Source organism: Notechis scutatus, chromosome 1, assembly GCF_049901735.1.
Source record: "Notechis scutatus isolate UNSWTSFEM ecotype Mainland chromosome 1, rNotScu1.2, whole genome shotgun sequence".
In the NCBI taxonomy this organism is placed as follows: domain Eukaryota; kingdom Metazoa; phylum Chordata; class Lepidosauria; order Squamata; family Elapidae; genus Notechis; species Notechis scutatus.
In genome coordinates this window covers 277,654,993-277,677,793 of record NC_142009.1, presented here as the reverse complement: position 1 = coordinate 277,677,793, position 22,801 = coordinate 277,654,993, and positions in this window count along the sequence as shown.

Here is a 22,801-nt window from a genome sequence, read left to right as displayed (position 1 = left end):
TCACTCAGTGCTGTCGTTGAATGTTGCTGAACAAGTAGGCATTAAGTGAAGACTACCTGCATCCTAATAATACCCAGTTGTACATCCTGACTTGCGGCTGATCAATGCTATTGAGATCCTAACTCAGTGCCTGGAGACCATGTGGCCTTGATAGGGAAGAACAGACTGCCACTCAGTCCTGACCACACCAAGTGCTTTGTTTGTTTTCTCCCTCCCCACAATACCAGAGACATTCCCCAGGCTTTAGGTTGGGGTGGATATTAAGGGATGGTCTTCCAATTAGCCATCTCTTCTTTTGCTTGATAAATGTTATTTTTCAATTTTATTTCATTGTGGGCTCCCAGAATCATCATGGAGTTGGGTAGCCTCAAAATTGGAAAATTAAATGACATTACATTTAATTAGCATTGTGGAGGAGGTAGGAAGACCAGGCCACCATTGTATAATTAGCTATGCCCTGTAGTGTAGGACAACCGAAATTCACTAGCTCTGCTCAACCAGTTCTCTTAGTCTCTTAGAAGAACAGTGGTGAAGGGAAGTAAATGAAACAAGGAAATTAGCAAATAAACAATAAAAAGTCAACAATTATTTCCTGGACACTGAATAAGGAAAAACAAGGGTGCTGCATTTTAAGGTAAAGATATAGGTCAGTAATGATACCTACTTTTGTTTTCTTCTTCTCAGAAAATGCATGTGATCATACCCAATATTGATCACACATCTTTGCTTTTAAAATAATCGGGACTGGAGCACTACAGAGTTTATACATTTGGAAACTCTTTGTGAAAATAAAAAAAATTAAAGGCAGGGAAAAATATATAATATATGAGGAGATTCAGTCTTGAAAATAGGGCCCTGTTTAGAAGGGAGCCATTTGGGGGCACAAAAACTTGCTGGAGTTGAAGTTAAAGTTGCCACGTTTGGGGACCCCTGATCTGGAGAATCATTCCTCTTAGCCTTATACAGTTAGAGCACTGTCACGTAAGATCCTTGTCCCACTTCAGAATCAGGTCTGGGCCAGGGGAGGGATTCAAAATTTTTAACAACTGGTTCTGTGGGTGTGGCTTAGGTGGTGGGTGTGGCTTGGTGGTCATGTGACTGGGTGGAAATGGCTTGGTGGTCATGTTATTGGCTGGGCATGGCCAACTCAATATCACATTGAGGCACGCATCTCCTCACCTGGCCTCTCATGACTGTGGGAATGCTGCAACAGTTGTAAGTGTGAAAAATGGTCATAAGTCACTTTTTTCAGTGCCATTGTAACTTTGAATGATCACTCCACACCAGCAAAGGAGAGGAAAAAAACTCCAGAGAGGTTCCAGAGACAGGAAGTCTAGTCCTGCCAAGAATGTAAAAAGGGTTAACGGAGGGGCAGTTTCTGTAAGCAACACCAGAATGTTTCCTTCCTGCCTTCCTTACAGGATTAGGCCAGTAATTTCTTCTAACAACCGGTTCTCCAAACTGCTTAGAATGTTAACAACCGGTTCTAGTGAATAGGTGCGAACTGGTAGAATCCCAGAAGCTGAGACCATTTATTGCTGATCTCGCTACAGTGTATCTGGAACCACAGCAAAGCTGCTCTTTTCCCTTGAAGAGTTGCTGCTCTGCAGAATATGTGGGTTGTTCCTCCTAATGATAGAACTCCTGCCTCACCCAACCTCCTGGCTTCTTTCTCCCAACCTCCACAGAAGTTCCTTATTCTCAGTGTTTCATGGTCAGCAGAAGGCCGATTGGGAACTAGTTTCAATTTGTTTTTTAAAAATTCAGAAATTGCAGACTCTGATGGATGTTGCCAAGATGACCAGTGTAAAACATGTTAAATCCAAAACATCCAGATAAAATTTGGAAATAGATCAGACAGAGATCTCTCTTATTCACTCAGCTATAAGTAGACGGGGCATCACAATCAGACTTGCAAGGTTCTATTATTAAGGTAAAGGTTCCCCTCGCACATACACGCTAGTCGTTTGCGGCTCTGGGGGTGGTGCTCATCTCCGTTACAAAGCCAAAGAGCCAGTGCTGTCCAAAGACATCTCCATGGTCATGTGGCCAGCATGACTAAATGTCGAAGGTGCATGGAATGCTGTTACCTTCCCCCCAAAGTGGTCCCTATTTTTCTACTTGCATTTTTTACATGCTTTCAAACTGCTAGGTTGGCAGAAACTGGACAAGTAACAGAGGTCACTCCTTTATGCGGTGCTAGGGATTCGAACTGCTGAACTGCTGATCTCTCTGATCAACAAGCTCAGCGTCTTAGCCTCTGAGCCACCACATCCCTCTGTTATTACTATATAGCTAATAAAAGTTATTTTAGCACTCTCAGAGCTGACTTCTTGGTCTGCCTATAAAGTGGGGTTGAAAATGCCTTCAATCATCAGATTACTTTGATTTAGGAGATATTCTTGACTTAAGGTCAATGTTTATAACCCCCTTCATTTTGATATAATAAGCACATTATTATACTCACCAGTCATAAGACATTCCTAGGGCTCAGCTTTAACCAGGGTTTGGCAATCAGGCTCGTCTTCCTAGCAGCTCCTTTTCTGAATAAATATTAAGCATTAACAGAATCTAAATACATTTTCAAACATTTTTTTAATCTACCCAAATTGGAGATTTTTCCTTCTCCCCAGAGATTACTCACCTGAGTCTCAATTTTGCAGACCACAAACAGGTCTACAAAAATACTCTCAACCCATTAGAGTATTGGGAAAGGCCTCTAAATGTTTCATAAAATCCAGGACTTGCCCTTTTGTGGTTGATATTGTTGGGGTAGCTTTTGTCATGAGAATAATTTACTATTTAAAAACACAGCCAAAAGGGATGCAAGAAATGAAGGTATATGGGAGGTACATAATAGGCTACACTTACACCTTCGGTGTGGTGTAATTTTGGGGTCGGATAAAAGGAGCATATAAAAAATCAGATATCTTTTCTTGTAGTCTGCTAATAAATTACATCATGATGTTTGGTGTGCCAATCTGACTAGATTTGGCAAATAGTTCCACTTGCAATATGGCTCTTTGAGGCAGAAGCAGTATAGGATGATGTTATATATCTGCGAGAACTGCAAAAAAATTCCCTCCAAAATTGCATTGTGAATGTGTGAATGTATCCTAAGGTTAAGTTCACAAAGTCTGATCTCCCTTTCCTAATGATTAATTAATTTATATGGAGTATAATAGTCCTCTATTGCAGAGCAAGAAACTTCTAATCAAAATATAATTAAATTTCAATTAGTGTTTCAAATACTGTACTTTGGTAAATATCATTACAACTCCCTCTCTCTTTCTCTCTCTCTGACAGCAGTTAATAAACTTGCACAAGGTTGAAATTTTGTCCCTTAGTTGACTGCATTTCCTGGCACAGCTCAGGAAGTTTTTATGTATAGATCCCTTGTGGTTATTAAAGGCTTTGGCATTATCTGACGAAAATCTGCATTGTGAGTGCTGAGAGTGACTGAAGTCTTGGGAGAGTCTCACCGACTCTTTCTCTCTTCCTCTCTCATGAGTTTATTCCCATGAAAGGGATGATCTAAGAAGGTGTGTGACGCGTCAGTGAACTGCCCGAGGCACTGTATTGACTCACTGGAAGGAAAGAGGAAAGCACGGTTCCAACAGCCTTTCGTGACCATCTTGGGCTTGTATTTCTACAGCCATCAATTGCAACATGTCCCTGCAGCCTTGTGAAGTGTGGGACCCAGACTCGTACACAGTTCTTCCCTCAGATGGGCTTTCAGTAGATATGAAGGAATAAAGGGAGTGCCTTTCAGTTTGAGCTTGTCCCACAGTTATGGAGATATGTCCTCAGATTTTGCCCAATCTCTTATTTCTCTCACACATTTTCTATGGTTAAGCGGTAAATTACAAGAAAATCATGATATATTTATTTATTTAGGAGTGGAGAACTCTTCTTGTGAAATATTTCTGGACTTTCTCAATTGTGCTAATATCAGATACGTAGTGTGGGTTCCAGACTGATGAACTGTATTCGAGTATTGGTCTAGCAATGTTTTGTATGCTCTGGTTAGTAGTGTGATATTACCAGAGAAAAAGCTACGTAGGATTAGGTTAACAACTCTTAATGCCTTTTGGCTATGTAGTTGCAGTGGGCTCTAGCACTTAGATCATTAGAGGTGAGTATTCCAAGGTCCTTTACAGAGCTTGAGTCATCAACAAGATCTTGACTATTCAGCTTGTATTTTATTTTCTGATTTTTTTGCCAATATGTAAGACAGAGCATTTATTTGTTGAGATTTGAAGTTGCCATTTGTTTGACCACTCTGATACATAGTCAAGATGTTTTTGTAGGGTAGCAGTATTGTCTGTGGTATTGAACAGCTTTACATCATCAGCGAAGAGAACGCAATTGCTCTTAATATGATCACAGAGGTCGTTTATGTAGAGTATGAAGAGAGTTGGTCCTAGAACACTGCCTTGGGGAACACCACTATTGACAGGTACTGGATTTGATAGTACGCTCCATTTTGACCATTTGTTGTCTGTTTGACAGGAATGCTTCTATCCAGTTATTCAGTTGTCCAGAGATACCATAGGATTTTATTTTTAGGAGTAGTTTGTCGTGTACCACTGAATCAAAGGCTTTACAGAAGTCTATGTAGATTTGCGTCTATTGCTTTGCCCTGGTCGAGTTGTGTCGTCCATATGTTTTTGCAGTGTAAGAGTTGCAGATTACAGGATAGTTTTTTTCTGAAACCAAATTGTTTATTGGAGAGTAGGTTATTTGTCTCTAAGTGAATATAATTAAATAGCCATGGGGGGAGGCAATAAAGGTTGCCTTTAATATATTATTATACCATTGATGATTACCCAAATGGTTATCACTTGGCACAGACATTCTTCCTCCCTTGAGATTCTTTCTCCTCTTGTTCTCAAAGCTGAGGGTTATAATTATCTAAATGCCAGATAAGGTTAACCCAGGGGTCCCCAACCACCGGGCACGCGGACCGGTACTGGTCCATGGATCATTTTGTACCGGTCCGCAAAGAATGAAAGTAGGGCGGGCGCCGCCATCTTGTTTCGACGGTGCTTGAGAAAGTGCTTCCGGGTGAGCTTATCGGTCGTTGGTTGGAAAGCGGCGTTTGGGTGCTGAAGGAATCCTCGTGCCTTAGTTTCATCGAAGGGCGGCGGCTTCGAACGAAGAGCCGTCCCGATGGCGATGGAGTCTTGCGTTACTCAGGAGGAGATTAAGAAAGAGCCCCCAAAGCCCACCACCGTGAGAAGGTACAAAGGAGGAGTTGAAGGTGGCGGGGAGAAGCGGGGACGGCTGGCTGGCCGGTCGCTCGGCTCGCCTTGCCTTGGTCGTGTGTGCTGATTCCGGTACCGGTCCATGGATCGGTCCATGGATTGTACCAGTCCATGGTACAAAAAAGGTTGGGGACCACTGGGTTAACCTACACTAAGTAACCTAACATTTAAAGAAAGGCAACTAATCTGCAACTAAGCTTTTAATTCAACTGAATGGTCAGTTCTTCCTGACCCCCTTCCCCTCGGTTTCTCATTTATAAAAGATGAGCTCTTGTTTTTCTGGGTATGTTGAACAGCCAATCTTGCAATTATACAAACGTAACCACATTGTTGCTCAATCTGTGCAGTGGAGTAGATATATGCATAGTTGCACTTGCCATTGGTATACATACACGTGTGTGTGTGTGTGTGTAGAAAACAAGCAAAGAGGAGATATGAGCCTTCAAAGAATTGGCAACATGGGTGACCAGAGGGTATAGTAAAAACAAGTCCAGAAAGCTGCCTCAGTGGTATGAATGCATCTCCACCTGTGATGCACATGAAAAATAGGTAGAGCTTCAATCAAACACCCCATTTTGGAAGCATGAGAAGGGATCACAAGCAGATTCTAAGAAAACTTCAGAGAAGCTTGGTAAATTACGCTTCCCAGCAGAATATGTAAGACTCCCAGTCTTCAATGGTTTTAGAAAAAGAGTCTGCAGAACTAAGGCAAGTTATGACTAGGAATTAAGTTGTGTCAGATATAAGGGTACAAGTATTTAAGGGAAGCATTCTGATAGGATTGCATATTTGCTGTGGATCAGAGGTGATATTCACCTCTGGTCATAGAACCGGTAGGGAAAAAATTTAGAAACCAACCACTGCTGTGGATGCTAGTGGAATGTGTAACAATGATAATCATGATAATTATTCCAGTATTACTTATTAATCTGGACTTTTCAGTATGATACAACTCTTTTTCACAAAAGTGTGTCCATTTTTTTCCAATTTTTGCCAAGGGTAGCTAACAAAAATCAACAAAATATATCATAGAAAACAACCATTTAACCAATTAAAATTATGATATAATTTTATTATATAGTTTTATAATTATTATATAGTTTTATAGTTATATAATTTTATTATGAAATAATAAAAAATTAAAATTTGATATAATTTGTCTACAAGAAGTACATATTAAAAAACAATGTGAACAACTGTTGGTACAGCCAAAATTAGGGAAAATATTTACTTCCTTGACCCAATGTAAGAAAAGAGGAGTGGTTTTATATATTAAAGAGACCACCCCAGCAAAATTGATCTATACCGATGATGATGGAAGAATACTAATGGTGGAAATAATGGACAATAATATGAAAACACTCCTGATTGCAATTTATGCTCCGAATGACAAACAAGAAGAATTCTACAAAAAATTACATATGAAAATAATTGAACTGGACTATGCTAATATAGTTATGATAGGAGATTTTAATGGAATTGTAGACAATAAATTGGACTATACAGCACAGAAAACAATAAAGCAAAACAGAAAGACTCTCCCTAAATCTTTTTTTTAAATGGTAGATGAAATAAACTTAAAAGATACATGGAGAGAAAGAAATGCTAAAACTAAACAATACACCTTCTATTCAAATTGACACTTATCATGGTCCAGAATAGATATGATATGGATGTCAACATTCAAGAAATAAATATTGAAACAAGTACTTGGGCAAATCACAATCCAATGACAATTAAATGGAAAGGACAAAAAAGAAGATCTAGATGGACGTTAAATAATACTATTTTAAAGGAAAAAGACTTCACACAGTGGATGGAGAAAGAATTGGCTTTTTTCTTTAGAGAAAACAAAAAAGAAGATACACCAATTCAGAATGTATGGGATACAATGAAGGCATATGTTAGAGGCTTGATAATAGACTATACAAGGAAAAGGAATACTATGAAAAGGCTAGCCTCTAAGGCCCTAGAGCAGGGGTGTCAAACTCAAATTCATCGGGGGCCGCATCAGCAGTTTGGTCCCCATCAAAGGGCCGGTTGTATCTGTAGGTCTATGTGTCCACTCTTTATTATCATAAATTAATGTCACTGCATTCAATTATTACTGTTTTTTGTAATAATGTAAGTAATAACTAGCTCTGAAAGCAGAAACATAGTCAGAATAATGACAAGTAGATATTCAAATGTACAATTATTGTACAATGTATTGAAAAATGTTTTTGGTAACAAACATTATTTTTTTTTAAACATACAAATATTGCCAAACACTGTTTATTAAACATATGGAAAACACAAGGCATTACCTTTTTTAACTTTACTGACTAGATGGCTGACATCGTTTTCCTAAGGTCAGTCCATCGATGTTTGGCGTTAGGTCTTGTGCTGTAGCAATCCGCAAAACAGCATGGAGGTTATCATCAGTGATGCGTGATCTGCCCCCTCCATTTACTTTACTTACCTTTTACTTCTTTCTTTCTTTTACTTCTTTCTTCTTGCTCCTCTCCGCGGCGTCCGCGCGCTCCTCTGATCCCTGGAGATGTCGGGCGGACGTCACGTGATGACGTCACGTCCGACACCCAGGGAGCAGTGCGGGGCAGGAAGAAGTCGGGCCAGGTCCCGGAAGGTAAGTAAATTTTTTTTTTTTTAACTTGAGCCATTTTTAAAATGAATTTACTCCGTGCAGGCACGGAGTAAATTCATTGAAAAAAAAAGGGGGAGGCTGCAAGGCTGGCGGCGGCACCGCGGGCCATCAGACGAGGTCTGGCGGGCCGGATTTGGCCCGCGGGCCTTGTGTTTGACACCCCTGCCCTAGAGGATGAGCATAAAAAACTTGGAAAAGAGCTACAGAAAATGCCACAGAAAAAGGACATCAAGCTAAAAATTGATATAATTAAACACAAAATGGGTCAAATAGAAAAAGAAGAATTAGCACAGAAAATTAGAGGTACTAAACAGAACTACTTTGAAGATGCAAACAAACCAGGTAGATGGTTAGCATACAAATTGAAAAAGGAGAAAGAATCAAGGAAAATATTGCAATTAATAGATGACCAAGGCCAAGTTTGCCATGGTAGCAAAGAGAAGAAGGAAATCATTCAAGACTTCTATGGGAAATTATATATGCAAGAGAATATTGATGAGGAAAGAGTTAAGCAGTACTTACAGAATGCTAATTTACCTCAGATACCTAAAGAGACTGAAAAAATGTTAGAAAGCAATATAATGATGATGGAGCTAACTGAAGCACTCAAGCAGCAAAATAACGGAAAGGCACCAGGTCCAGATGGACTTCCGGCAGAATTTTATAAAACATTACAAGAATCGTTGAATCTTCCATTGCTAGAAGTTATGAATGAAGTTATGGTAAAGAAGAAGATACCTAAATCATGGTCAGAAGCCTATATTACACTTATTCCAAAAGAGGAGACCGACCCATTACAAATTAAGAACTATAGACCCATTTCTCTACTAAATGCAGATTATAAAATCTTTGCTTCAATATTGGCAGAAAGACTTAAAAAATATTTAAATAATTTTATCCATCCTGATCAAAATGGATTTCTGCCAAAGAGACAAATTAAAGACAATATGAGAGTAATCTTGGATACTTTGGAATACTACGAGGCACATCCTGAAAAACAAATGGCTCTGATATTTTTAGATGCATAAAAGGCATTTGATAATGTGAATTGGCGATTCATGTTATTACTGTTGGAACAGATGGGTTTTGCTAGAAAATTTATTCAAGCAATAGAAGCTATATACTATAAGCAAACGGCAAAGGTAATGATAGAGGGAGAACTGACAGAATCTATTAATATAAGAAAAGGAACAAGACAAGGGTGCCCACTATCACCTTTGTTGTTTGTGTTAACTTTGGAAGTTAAACAGAAATATTAGAGATGAAAAGATTATAAAAGGAATGAAAATCAAAAAGGAAGAATTTAAGCTGCAAGCATTTGCGGATGATCTGGCTTTCATCTTAGAAGACCCTTTAGAAACAGCATCAAAATTGATAGAAAAGATAGAGACATATGGAAAGGTGGCTGGTTTGAAAATAAATAAAGATAAGACAAAGATTTTGACAAAGAATATGCTTTTAAGACAAAGGGAAGAACTGGCAGATCTATTGAAAATTCAGGTCACGAATAAGATCAAGTACTTGGGGATATATTTGACAGCAAGATGTAGTACATTAAAAGAGAATAATTATATTAAACTTAAACAGCAGATAGCGTTAGATTTGGCGAAATGGGAAAACTTACAACTGTCACTAATAGGGAGAATTTCAACAATCAAGATGAATATATTACCCAGAATTTTATATTTGTTTCAAACAATTCCAATTAGGCTTGGAAAAGACTACTTTGAAGATTTAAATAAAATTGTGTTGAAATATAAATGGCAAGGTAAGAAAGCGAGAATAAAGTTAAAACTTTTGCAAGATGCTAGAATTAGAGGAGGATTTGGTTTGCCTAATTGGGAGTTGTACTACCAAGCTACAAATTTGATGTGGGTTAAGGAATTGATAACACTAAGAAATACTAGATTGTTGACATTAGAAGGACATGATTTGTTGTTGGGGTGGCATGCTTTTTTATGGTACAAAGGAACTAAAACACAGGGGTATTTTAGAAGACATTATATACGGGAGTCTCTGTGGTTAAACTGGGAGATTATTAAAAGACAATGTTATTTGAAAATTCCAGTCTGGTTATCGACTATTGAAGCATTTTCATATCCTATAATATACAAAAAGGAACAAACAGTTAGATATGGTGAAATATTGAATGAAAAGGGTGAACTTAAATCTATGCAAAAACTAGAGGAACAAGGTATAAAGATGAATTGGTTCTCATATGCGCAAATACATTCAAGGTATGATAAAGATTCTAAAACAGAAGGTTTCTATGATACACTGACTGACTTAGATAAGATTTTGACAGGTACTGATGAAAAGGTGATTAAAAAATTGTATGGATATGTATTAGAAATTAAACTAGAAGAAGAACAAGTTAAAGAAACTATGATTGCTTGGGGGAAGAATTTTGGACATGGGATTGATTTAGAGAAATGGCAAAAATTGTGGTCTCAAAATTATAAAATGACAATGTCAACAGCATATAAAGAAAATTTGTATAAGATGTTTTACAGGTGGCATTGCCCCCCCAGACAAGAATAGCAAGAATGTTCAAGAATAAATCCGAAAAATGTTGGAAATGTCATCAGACACCTGGCTCATATTACCATATGTGGTGGACTTGTGCCGATGCTAAAAAATACTGGACTAAAATCCACATGTGGTTGGAAAAAATGACAAAAAAACATATAGACTTGAAACCAGAGATATTTTTATTGGGAATTTTACCTGAAATATATAGTAAAGACTTGAAATACCTGATTGTAAATGCATTAACAGCGGCTAGGATTGTATTTGCTAAAAACTGGAAAAATGAGAAAATACCATCACAGGAGGAAATCATTAAGAAAATATTGGAATGTGCTGAAATGAGTAGATTGACATTTGAAATTAGAGAACAAGAGGATAAACAATTTTATAAAATTTGGGATCTTTTCTATCAATGGTTAGACAATAAAGTACAGTAATGAAATATGTAGACTTTTAGAAAATAATAAATATATAAAGATGTACTTCTTTCTTATTGCATCTACAAAATGATTTTAGGATAGATTTGGGATGATAATATGAACTGTTATAAAATAAACTATGGTTATCTTGTAAAACATGAATGAATAAAAGTATAGTCAAATGATTGATTAATAATGATACTAAGGTATTTAAATATGAGATTATATGTAATGTAATTGTAACTGAAGACTACGAAATGGAAGCACAAAACAATTTGTTAACCAACCGGCACACTGTATGTACATATATGGAAGATGATTTAATGTTTTTATGTTTTGTTTGTTTATGTTTGTTTTAAAAACCAATAAAATTTAAAAAAAATAAAATAAAATGAAGGCTGGCCTTTCTAACATACGTTAGTGGATTTGGGTAGGCCTAGCCCTATTATAGTAGTATTTTTCCAATGAAATATTGGGGCTTGGGATAATGAGTTGTTGAAAGAAAGAAATTCTAAAATGCTTTTGTTACGTTTGGAGAATAAGGGAGACCAGACATCTGACCAGTGACTTCAACTCTTTAATAACAGTAAATAGAACAGAACAGAGCAGAGCTATGGGCAGCAGTAGCCCCTTTTATAGGGTTGGCTGCTACCCTATTAACCAATACTAAGTGCATCAAGTTCAAACTAATAACCAATAAGAAGTGTCCTAAGCTTGGCCAATCAGAGGCTTGTTATGAACCAATCCTTGTTCATTGCTTAAGGACCAATCAAATGTGCAGGCTTCCAAAACCTGCTTTGCATTTAGGTTTAGTAATTTTTTATTCATTCACAACACCCCTCCCCCTTGGGTTCCATTTGAGGGGAGCTGTAACAAAATCTTCAAGGTAGACAGGCCGTTTGGTCTGTCTGGATGATTTCCGTGGCTCCACCGGGTTTGTTCTCAAGTCCGGTTCCGGTGGAGCGTTTGGATGATCTTTATTAAGTTCCGTTTCGCTGCACGGTGATTCCATGCTGCTTCCGTTGTTGTTGTCTCCGCCAATCAATGTTTCTTCGGGGTTTCGCAGTTCGATTTCCCCCGTGTTCAAGTCCCATGGAAAAGTCAACTCCCTCCCCGTTTCAATCCCCGGTGCTTCGCTGGGCCGTAGGGTTTCCGTTGGCCTGCTATCCGTTATATCGAAGTCAATTTCCTTGATATTTCCTCCCCCCTCAGTTGGTGAACCCGGGGAGCCATTGGCGCTGGGTAGTAATCTCGAACGGAGTTGGTCTATGTGGCGTTTCCACACCCTACCATCGTCTGTTAGCAGGCGGTAAGATTTAGGCCCAGTGAGGTGGGTAACGGTAGCGGGTATCCATAAAGGGTCGCCAGAGAAGTTTTTGGCAAAGATTAAATCGCCTACCTTAAATTCCCGGCATTTGCTGCTGGAGCCGAAAGGCTTTTCGGGTGCGTATGCGGGGTGGAGCCGGTCGAGGTGCGATCGTAGTTTCCGCCCCATAAGAAGTTCAGCGGGCGTTTTGTTAGTAACGCTGTGGGGCGTGATGTGCTGCAATAATAAAATTCGATTGATTTTCTCATCGATGTTTCCGAATTCCATTTTGTGGAGGGTCTTTTTTACGAACTGTACCATGCGTTCTGCACGCCCGTTCGCCGCAGGGTGCGCGGGCGAGGTTAGCGCATGGCGGATGCCCCGGTCAGCAAGATATTGCTCGAATGGTAATGCTGTGAACTGTGGGCCGTTATCCGAGACGAGGACGTCCGGAAAACCATGTGTGGCAAATAACCTGTTTAATTTGTTGATAACTGAGTCCGTTGTAGTTGTGCTCATTCGATGGATTTCGAGCCAATTTGAATAGGCATTGACTGTAATAAGGAAAGTGTGCCCTTTCGTAGGCCCCGCAAAGTCAATATGGATACGGGACCATGGTCCTCTAGGAGTTTCCCATTCGGTTGGGCTTGCTTTAGGTGGGGCGTTGCTGACGTCTTGGCAATGTTGACAAGTAGCGACCCAGGCCTCGATTCTTTTGTCGATTCCCGGCCACCAGGCGTAGCTTCGTGCGAGTGCTTTCATCCGCACGATGCCCGGATGTCCGTCGTGCAATACCGCTAAAACAATTTGTTGCAGTTTGCCCGGGATTACGACTCTATCGCCCCACAAGATGCAACCCTTTTGAGAAAACAGTTCGGTTTGGCGTGCTTTAAAGGGCGCCCATTCAGGTGATAGCTGTTCTGTTGGCCAACCACGCTCAACCCAGCGTAGGATGTGTTGCAGGACCGGATCTCGTTTTGTCTCAAGGGCAATGTCTCTCGCCGTCAATGGCGGCGCGTGTAGAGTCTCAATTTGCAACGTTGTGATGGTTGGGGCTGGATCTTCAACCGATTCTGGAAGCGGTGTTCTGCTCAATGCATCAGCGTGGAGAATTGATTTCCCCGGGTGGTGTTGCAAGGTGTAGTTGTACGCCGCCAAGAATTCAGACCAGCGGGTCATTCTGGGGGACAATATATACGGGGTTGGTTTATTACCCGCAATAATCCCCAGTAGTGGTTTATGATCAGTAATTATTGTAAACGCACGCCCATACACATATTCATGAAACCTTTTAACTGCCGCCACAATAGCTAAAGCTTCTTTATCCAGCTGACTATAATTTCTTTCAGCTTTAGCTAAAGTTCGTGAAAAAAATGCGACGGGAGCTTCTGCTCCGTTCGGTAATACGTGGGCCAAGATTGCTCCAACTCCAAAAGGTGAGGCGTCACAAGTAATAGTTAACGGCAGAGTCTCGTTGTACTGCATAAGTACCGAATCAGAAGTTAGCAATTTCTTTACTTGCTGGAAAGCGTTTTGTTCACGTTGTCCCCAAACCCACGTTGCTTTTTTGTCTAAGAGTCTATGTAATGGTTCAGCTACGGTTGCTTTATTGGGTAAAAAGACGTTATAAAAATTGATAAGTCCAAGGAACGCCTGTAGATCTGCCTTGTTCCTTGGAGTGGGGGCCTTCTTAATTGCCTTTAGTTTGTCCTCAGTGGGATGGATTCCTTGACTGTCCAGGAGGTATCCCAAAAACTCCACCCTTTCGGTACATAGCTGGCATTTATTTTTTTTAACTTTGAGGCCTGCGTTTTGGAACCTTTGTAAAACTATGCGGAGTCGTTTTTCTAGAATGTCCCTGTTCGGGGCGGCGATGAGCACATCGTCGAAATACGGTACGACCCCTCTTATCCCTTGTAACAGCCTTTCCATTAAGCTCTGAAAGATTCCTGGGGTGACGCTCACCCCGAACTGGAGCCGGTTGCATTTAAATGCGCCCCTATGCGTGACGATAGTTTGTGCCTCCGCGGTGGCCGAATCTACAGGCAATTGTTGATATGCCTGTGCTAGGTCTAGTTTAGCGAAAACTTTCCCGCCACCCAGGGAATGGAGCAGGTGTTGCACTACCGGCACTGGATATGCACTTTGCTGAAGTGCGTGGTTTAAGGTGGCCCGGTAGTCTCCGCAAATTCTCAGTGACCCATCAGGCTTGATAGGCGTCACTATTGGGGTTTCCCATCGGGCGTGGTCGGTGGGTTCCAGCACGCCCTGTTCTATTAGTTTATCGAGTTGTTCATCGATTTTAGGTTTCAGGGCGAACGGCACCCGCCGCGGCTTAAGGCGGATGGGTGCTACCTCGGGGTTCAAGTTAAATGAGATTGGGGTCCCCTTGTACTTGCCTAGTCCGTTCGCGAAAACGTCTTGGAATTCTTGCACGAGGGCTTCCTCCCAATCGTTGCTCTCGGCACGGTGGACTCCAGCTACAGTGATTCCAAGTGGTCTGAACCATTGAAGGCCTAAAAGACTAGGCCGGTCATGGTCCACGACAGTCAGTGGCAGTGCGACGGTGCGGTCCTTGAAAGAGACCTGGAATCGGCGGGACCCGACAACGGGAATTCGGTTACCCTGGTAATCTTTGAGGATAACCCTTTGAGGGTTTAGGTCTTGGCGGCGAATCGTCGGGATGAGCTGTTGAAGCGTCTTCCAGGACACCATCGAGAGGGATGATCCTGAGTCCACCTCCATTATGCAAGGTTTGTTTTCGATAGCGACCTCTACTCGGATTTTCCCGGCATCAAGGGATGTAGCGTGGCCTATGGTAATTGTTTGGTGGGTCTCTTCCCGCCTGGTTTCTTCACGCCTGGTGGAAGTGGTGGACGGTTTGTTTCTGTAGGAGTGGCTTCCCCATTGGTGATTCAGTTTGTTTCGGGGTGTGCCGAAGAATTCTGAAGACTGGCATTCGGCCTGTCGGGGTTTGGAGCTTTGTTTGCTTCTGCAAACCTTTGTGATGTGACCTCTTTTCCCGCAAATGCGGCAGAGTGCGTCGAGGAATTTGCAGCTGGATCGTGGGTGATTCGCCCCACATCCTGCACACGGTCGGGATGAGGGTTGTGTGAACTGGTCTCATTCCGTTCGGAGTCGGTTGACCTGTTCCTCATCGCTTTCTGATGGGGATTCTAGGTCTTCGTGGTGAGTCGATACCGGGTGTCTCTCTGAGCGAGGCGAGGTATCTTTGGCGAGTTGACATAGCGGTGCGTTGGTGCGGCGCATTCGGGCTGCCGACTTCTTGGTCGCCTCCGCTGCAGTGGCTTCTTTAAGGGCATCGGTGAGGCTGATGTCCCCCTTAGCCATAATTTTGCTCTGGATCGTGCCGTCTTCTAGGCCCAGAACCAGGCGGTCTCGGAGGGCTTCTTCTAAATCCGAGAATCCGCAGAGGCCTCCAAGGTTGCGGAGGTCCGCGATGTAGTTGGCAAGGCTTTCGCCTTTCCGTTGGTCCCTCTGGTAATATTCGTGTCTTCTGACTAAGGTTGGCACGGTGGGCGCGTAGTGAGCCCGTAGCAAAGGCTCGAGGACGTCCCAGTCCATCGCTTTTACTTCGGCTGGCTTGGCAAGTGATTTTGCCATTTTAAACACGGTAGGCCCGCAATGGGTTAGGAATATAGCTCTTTTTTTGCTGGTTGTAGCGTCTTTCAAATTGTTGGTCTCCAGAAACATCTGGAACCGATCCATGTATGACTCCCAGTCTTCGGTTTCTGGGTCGAATGGAGCGGGTGGTACGGCACCGCTGGTCATGTTGCCGTTGATGGTGCGTGTTCGACCACGTGCTCTGTTGGTTGCTCTGTAACTCAGTCAGCTCTTCGGTCTCCGGATCCCACCCTCGTCGCCAGTGTTACGTTTGGAGAATAAGGGAGACCAGACATCTGACCAGTGACTTCAACTCTTTAATAACAGTAAATAGAACAGAACAGAGCAGAGCTATGGGCAGCAGTAGCCCCTTTTATAGGGTTGGCTGCTACCCTATTAACCAATACTAAGTGCATCAAGTTCAAACTAATAACCAATAAGAAGTGTCCTAAGCTTGGCCAATCAGAGGCTTGTTATGAACCAATCCTTGTTCATTGCTTAAGGACCAATCAAATGTGCAGGCTTCCAAAACCTGCTTTGCATTTAGGTTTAGTAATTTTTTATTCATTCACAACAGCTTTCACATCTTGAGTTGCATCCCTTAAGTCCCGGTGATAGAAGTGTTTGCAGGCCAAGTGCCACAAGTGCTCTTTGAGAAATGAGTTCGGAGGTATACTCCTTACTTTTGATGTATCTTCCCTAAATTTAATTAAAATACATTGATTAAATATAGCTAATATGATGACTCCCTCACCACGTAATAATTTCCCCCTAAAATTATAACTTGATGGAAATTTTTGTGTGGAATTGCACTTAAAATGTGAAGTCTCCGGTTGCTCCAGCCAATCCCCCCTGAGAGCCACCATGACGTTCTTCAGGTGTGGTGAAAAGCATGACCCTAACACCACTGTTGAAGTAAGATACAACTATAATTTGGGTCAACTTCTGACAAATGGAGAGGTCTTGTTGATATAATCATCTTGTGTGTTGCTGGGATGCTTCCAGCAGTTTCATTCAGTCTGGCTCCTTCCTTGAGAAAATCAGGTGAAGGAGCTTTACAGCAACCCCTGGGAAGCTGTTCATTTTCATTATATTTCGATTCTGAGTGATTGCCTGCCCTGCCCAGGATTATCTCATGGGAACCAGAAGCCTGGCTTGTCAACATGTGGCGAAACTTGTTTAGGAGCCAAATTTCACACACCCGATGCACCTCCATGGAAGGCAAAACCACATGTGATGCTTCAGGTGCACAACGCCGTCTTAGGAGGAGGCTGAAGGGGGGGGGAGGATTGTTGGAAGGAAGGGAAACAGGGCCTCGCAGCTGATCTTTCTCTTCCCAGACTGGCTAGACCAGTTTAGAGCTGGAGAGTCACAGCTTCCCACAAATGGAAAGGGGATGATGTCAGCCTGGGAATTGATATCACATGATGCGGTCCATGATTCTTCTCTCAGGGCTGAGGACTGAATTACTCCTCCCTCCCCCCCCTGCCCTCCCTTTTCTTTGCCTGCTTGCACAATTGAGCTTCACAATGACAAAAGAACAATAAAGCGTTTATCAGTGTTTGGGAAGCTCTGCCTAGCGAAGAAGGGACTTGCAAGTTTCATGAGTAAGCAGGTTTAATTTCAAAGAACATGACCTTTAAAAAAAAAAACTTCTCTTCTCAGAACCAGAGCTGTGCTACACACTGTATAGAACAAGCTTGCAATACTTGATGAATTATTCTGCCCTTCCTATAGATTGTCAACCTGCAAACTGCTCGGTACCAGCTAGTGTTTCTCAAGAGTATGCAATATTTTTGAAACCAACGTTTTAGAAGCTGATGATTACAAGGAATGTGGCAAAAGGTCCAAATGACACACCACTCCCACCATCCGTAGGACACTACGCCTGGGAAAGATGAGCTAGAAGAAAACCAATACATTAGAAGCTCTTAATTCTATTAAAAGCTTTCAAGATAAAAATTAAGCAAACCACTATGATTTGATTGCTTATTGTACCCTAGGACTATTATTAAGTGTTGTACCTTATGATTCTTGATGAATGTATCTTTTCTTTTATGTACACTGAGAGTATTTGCACCGAAGACAAATTCCTTGTGTGTCCAATCACACATGGCCAATAAAGAATTCTATTCTATTCTATTCAGAAACAAAAAGGAAAAAAATAGAAATCAAGGATGAAAACATGTGATTAGCTAAGGTAAAAAAAAATCTAGTGATTTTGACACAAACACTCCAGTATGCTGACTGGATTAATAGTAATATTGCTAATATCTCATAGCAATGCTGCCTTTTCTTTGAATGGTCTATTTATAAGAGAATAATGACGTCCTTCACTGTTAATCAGTGAAGGCAATGAAGCATTGTTGTTAAAAATCAGTTACATTTTATCTCAAAGCCACAGTAATTTGCACAGTTGTGTGAATCCTCTTGTGGCCTCATCAGCATTACGGAGTGAAGTATTTCAGCTGAAGGACACAGGTCAACATCATCATTTACAATTTTTCATGCATTGTAAATCAGGCTTGAGCAAAGACAGTTGGGAGTGAAATTATTTTGGCAAGGTGGGTGGAAGAATTTTCAAAGTTTGCTTCTTCTACCTTGGAAAGAAGAATCTCACTGAAATGGATAGTTGTTAACATTCCACCTTGAGATGAGAAGTGGAAAAGGAAAATGAGGAGGAGAAGCTAAGCCTTTAAAAGAATTCTGGGAGTTGAATCTTAGTGTTGCAAACATTGGAGACCTGTGGTTTAAATGATCATCTTAGAGAAAAGAAAAAGCAGATGAGGGACATTCCTGAAAGAAGTTCTACCTGCCCATTTTTATCAAGTCTCAAATTGAATGTGTGAGGGCAGAGAATATCATAGCAAAGTTCACAGCCTACAAGGCTGTTGGTAGGGTGATTCAGTATACAGCTATTGTAGCAACCTAAAACTTGTCTTCCTTACTGATAATGTCACCACAGCAATCTCTAGTTAACTATAAATCTCTGGAAATGTATAGAGAGTGACCTAGAAATATGTAATCTTATTTCTCACTGTATGACTCTTGTTCCATGGTTCAAATATATTTGAATGTTTGGCTTAAGGTGATATGAGAAATAATTGAAGTGTGAGCTGCATGCAAAAAAAAAGTTGAAAGAGAAAAAGAGATCTTCAACTATCATTAATAGGCAGAATTTTGGCAATTAAAATGAACATACTACCCAAAATTTTGTTTTTATTCCAAAATATACCGATTAAATTAGGGAAAATTTTCTTTAAAAATCTGAATAAAATAACATTAAATTTTGTGTGGCAGGGTAAGTGACCAAGAATCAAGTTAAAACATTTACAAGATGCAAAAGAAAGAGGGGAATTAGATTTTCTGGATTGGGAACTGTATTATCAAGCGGCCCCCTTAACATGGATTAAGGATTGGATAAATTGGGAAAATAAAAGACTTTTACTTTTAGAAGGGCACGATTTACAACAGGGTTGGCATGCAAATCTGTGGCTCAGTAGACATATGACATGCCAATATTTTTTGAGACATAAAATCCGACAAGCCCTAATCTCAATTTGGAATAAAATTGTAAAATTATATGGAAACTCTAAGCTGGCTTTCCCCCTTAGAAGCTATATCATATCTGAATCTCTACAACCAGAAACAGGCAATCACATATAAAGATATCCTAACAGATGAAGGAAGATTAAAACAAAGACTCAAACTTAACTGTGAGCGGGATCTCGGAGTCTTAGTGGACAACCAGATAAATACGAGCCAGCAGTGTGCAGCAGCAGCCCAAAAAACTAATGCAATCCTAAATTGTATTAACAGAGGCATACAATCAAGATCAAGGGAAGTACTAATACCACTCTATAAAGCCTTAGTAAGACTACACCTAGAGTACTGTATCCAGTTTTGTTTACCACATTATAAAAAAGATATTGAGACTCTAGAAAAAGTACAGAAAAGAACAACCAGGATGATTAGGGGACTGGAGGCTAAAACATACAACGAATGGTTGCAGGAACTGGGCTTGGCTAGTCTAGTAAAGAGAAGGACCGGGGAGACATGATAGCAGTCTTCCAATATTTGAGGGGCTGCCACAGGGAGGAAGGGGTCAAGCTATTTTCTAAAGCTCCTGTAGGCCAGACAAGGAATAATAGATGGGAACTGAACAAGGAGAGATTCAACCTGGAAATAAGGATAAATTTTCTGACAGTGAGAACAATCAACCAATGGAACAGCTTGCCCTCAGAAGTTGTGGGAGCACCATCACTTGAGACTTTCAAGAAGAGATTGGACTGCCATCTGTCAGAAATGGTGTAGAGTCTCCCACTTGAGCGGGGGGTTGGACTAGATGACCTACAAGGTCCCTTCCAACTCTGATTATCTGTTATCTGTTATCTGTTAACCAGCAAGGCTTAACGTTGGAATGGTGGGCCTATCTCCAAGTACAATCCAGATATGAAAGGAATAAAAAAGAATGGGGAATAAATTGTCAAGATACAATATTAGATAAAATATTATTAGGATCAGAGAAGAAACAAAGAAATTGTATAACTATTTACTAGATTATAAGATGTATGAGGAGCAGGTGAAAGAACCAATGTTAACTTGGGCTAGAAATTTCGGCCATAACAGAAATTTGGATCAATGGCAGAAAATTTGGGATTGGAATAAAAAGATTACATTAGCCACATCCTACAAAGAAAACCTGTTTAAGATGTTTTACAGATGACATCTCCCACCTACCAGGTTAGCCAAAATGTACAGCTCTCAATCATCTATATGCTGGAAATGTTTCAAAGAATGGGGCACCTATTATCATATGTGTATCATAGTGTGAGTGCAAGAAAATACAAGAATTTTGGCACAAAATATGGCAATGGTTAGCAGAAATGTTGGACCTAAAAATAAACTATACACCAGAAATGTTTTTATTGGAAATAATAAATGAGAATTTAAAAAAAGCAGATAATCATTCATGTTATTACAGCTGCAAGATTATCAATAGCCCAAACATGGAAGTTAAAAGGAATACAATAATAGAAAAAAAAGCAATAATAGAAGCAATAATAGAAAAAAACTTTAAGTGCACTGAGTTAGATAGTATGACGTTAGAACTGAAGGAGCGAGATACTTCAGAATTCTATGCAATATGGGAAATTTTTTATAAATGGAGGGATATGAAAGGAAGTCTAAGAATGTGAAATAGAATTTAAGAAGAGATTATATTGCAACATAATGTTTAAGATAGAAATTGATACAAAGATTATAATGTAAATATATATATATATAGCTGTATATATGTATATAAATGTTTATAGTGTTTGATGATATTTTGTAAAGACTGAGATATATGTCAAAAAGATCACCATTTCAATGTTTTTAAAACCTAATTTTCAATAAAACTTAAAAAAAAAAAAAAAAAAGAAAGAGGAAAAGAGAATTGTAAGTTAACCCCCCTGGGACATAAAGTTTTCAAAAAAAGTATTAGTCAAACTCAGAAGTTTTTCCAGGATGCGTTTAAATTCCAACACTAGTAAAGAAGTCTGAAATTATCCCTTATATAAGGCTTTTGAAACCAATCAGTAAAATTAGGCTTGTGTTTCACTCCTTATTTAGGGTGATGGGTACATGTCAAGCATTTGAAATGTGCTGTGTAAAATTAGGTCTGTAATAAAGATAGTTAAGAGATTTTGCCCTTTTATTGGAATGAGATTTGCAGTGAAATTAAGATAGATTTTGTGGAGCTGTTGGTGCTTTCTGATCTTGGTTGTTTGCTTACATTACCCAAGTAGGTAACATCGTCAGTGCAAAAGCACAATTGAATCCTGAGCTGTAGATATTCTCTTCCACTGAAGATAGATTTTATTATGCAACAAAGAGCATAGATATGAATACCAATATAATACACTGAAGATGAAGATGTGCCTTAATAGAATGTTTATTAAAGGGGGAGAAAAGGATAGAGAAATGTTAAGATATGATGGTACAAAAGTAATTGACACTACTACCAGAAATGAATGTTCACTGAAGGAAGAGGAAATAGTTGTGTATAACAGAAGACTTTTGCTCACTTAGTTACGTGGAACTGATGGGGAATATATATAAAAAAGGTTAGTTGATTGTAGCAGGGACAAATAAGAAAAGAATGAATTATGAGTAAAGTATGAATGCGAACTGAACTAAAAAATCCTATATAGCTTACAAAGAGAATGAAAGAGACCTGATTTGCAAAACAAATACAGTATAAATTAAGAGTAGATGGGTTGAGAGAAGAAGATTCTGAATGGCTGGAATTTATTTTCCAAGAGGTAAAAGAGAATTTTAAAACCAAAAGGCAATGGATGAATCTATATCCTAACATGGAAACAAGGATTGCTTGTGAAGATAGAAAGGCAGGCAGAGATATAGTGAATTAGATTAAGTTTAAGTTTAAATTGGATTTAATATCCTTTAAATTGGATTTAATATCCTTTCTCTTATCTTCTGCTGTTGATGTCTTCACTTTTTCTATGCTTTTCATGATATTGCTTACTCTTAAAAGAAATAGCAGGATGATCTGACAAATTTTCATCAACTATAGGACTATATAATTACACTTCCCAGCAAGATTGATAGTTTGTAAATGGGTGTACTTTATAAGTACTGACTAAATGCCTCCAAATTGCTTTGGTGCAGGTCCAGGTAATATTGCTTAATCATGCTAACTCTTGAAATGTTGAATATTACTATTGTTGCTGTTGTTGTTTGGCTCTGAATGAAACAGGTGTCCTTCACAGATTGTCTATCACTTGTAGTGCTAAGAAAAAATTCCAAGCACAACATCCTCATTATGAGTATTTGCAAGGTTTAGGACCCCTGGAACATCCTGTAGAGCAGAGCTAAACGGAGCTAATAGTTGGGATGAGGGGCAGTAGCATTAGTAGAATAAACAGAGCCAAACATTTTTGGTTTTTTTTTTTTTTGGGGGGAGATTTCTCAGAAGCACCTTCCATTTTATACTTAAAACAATGTAGCC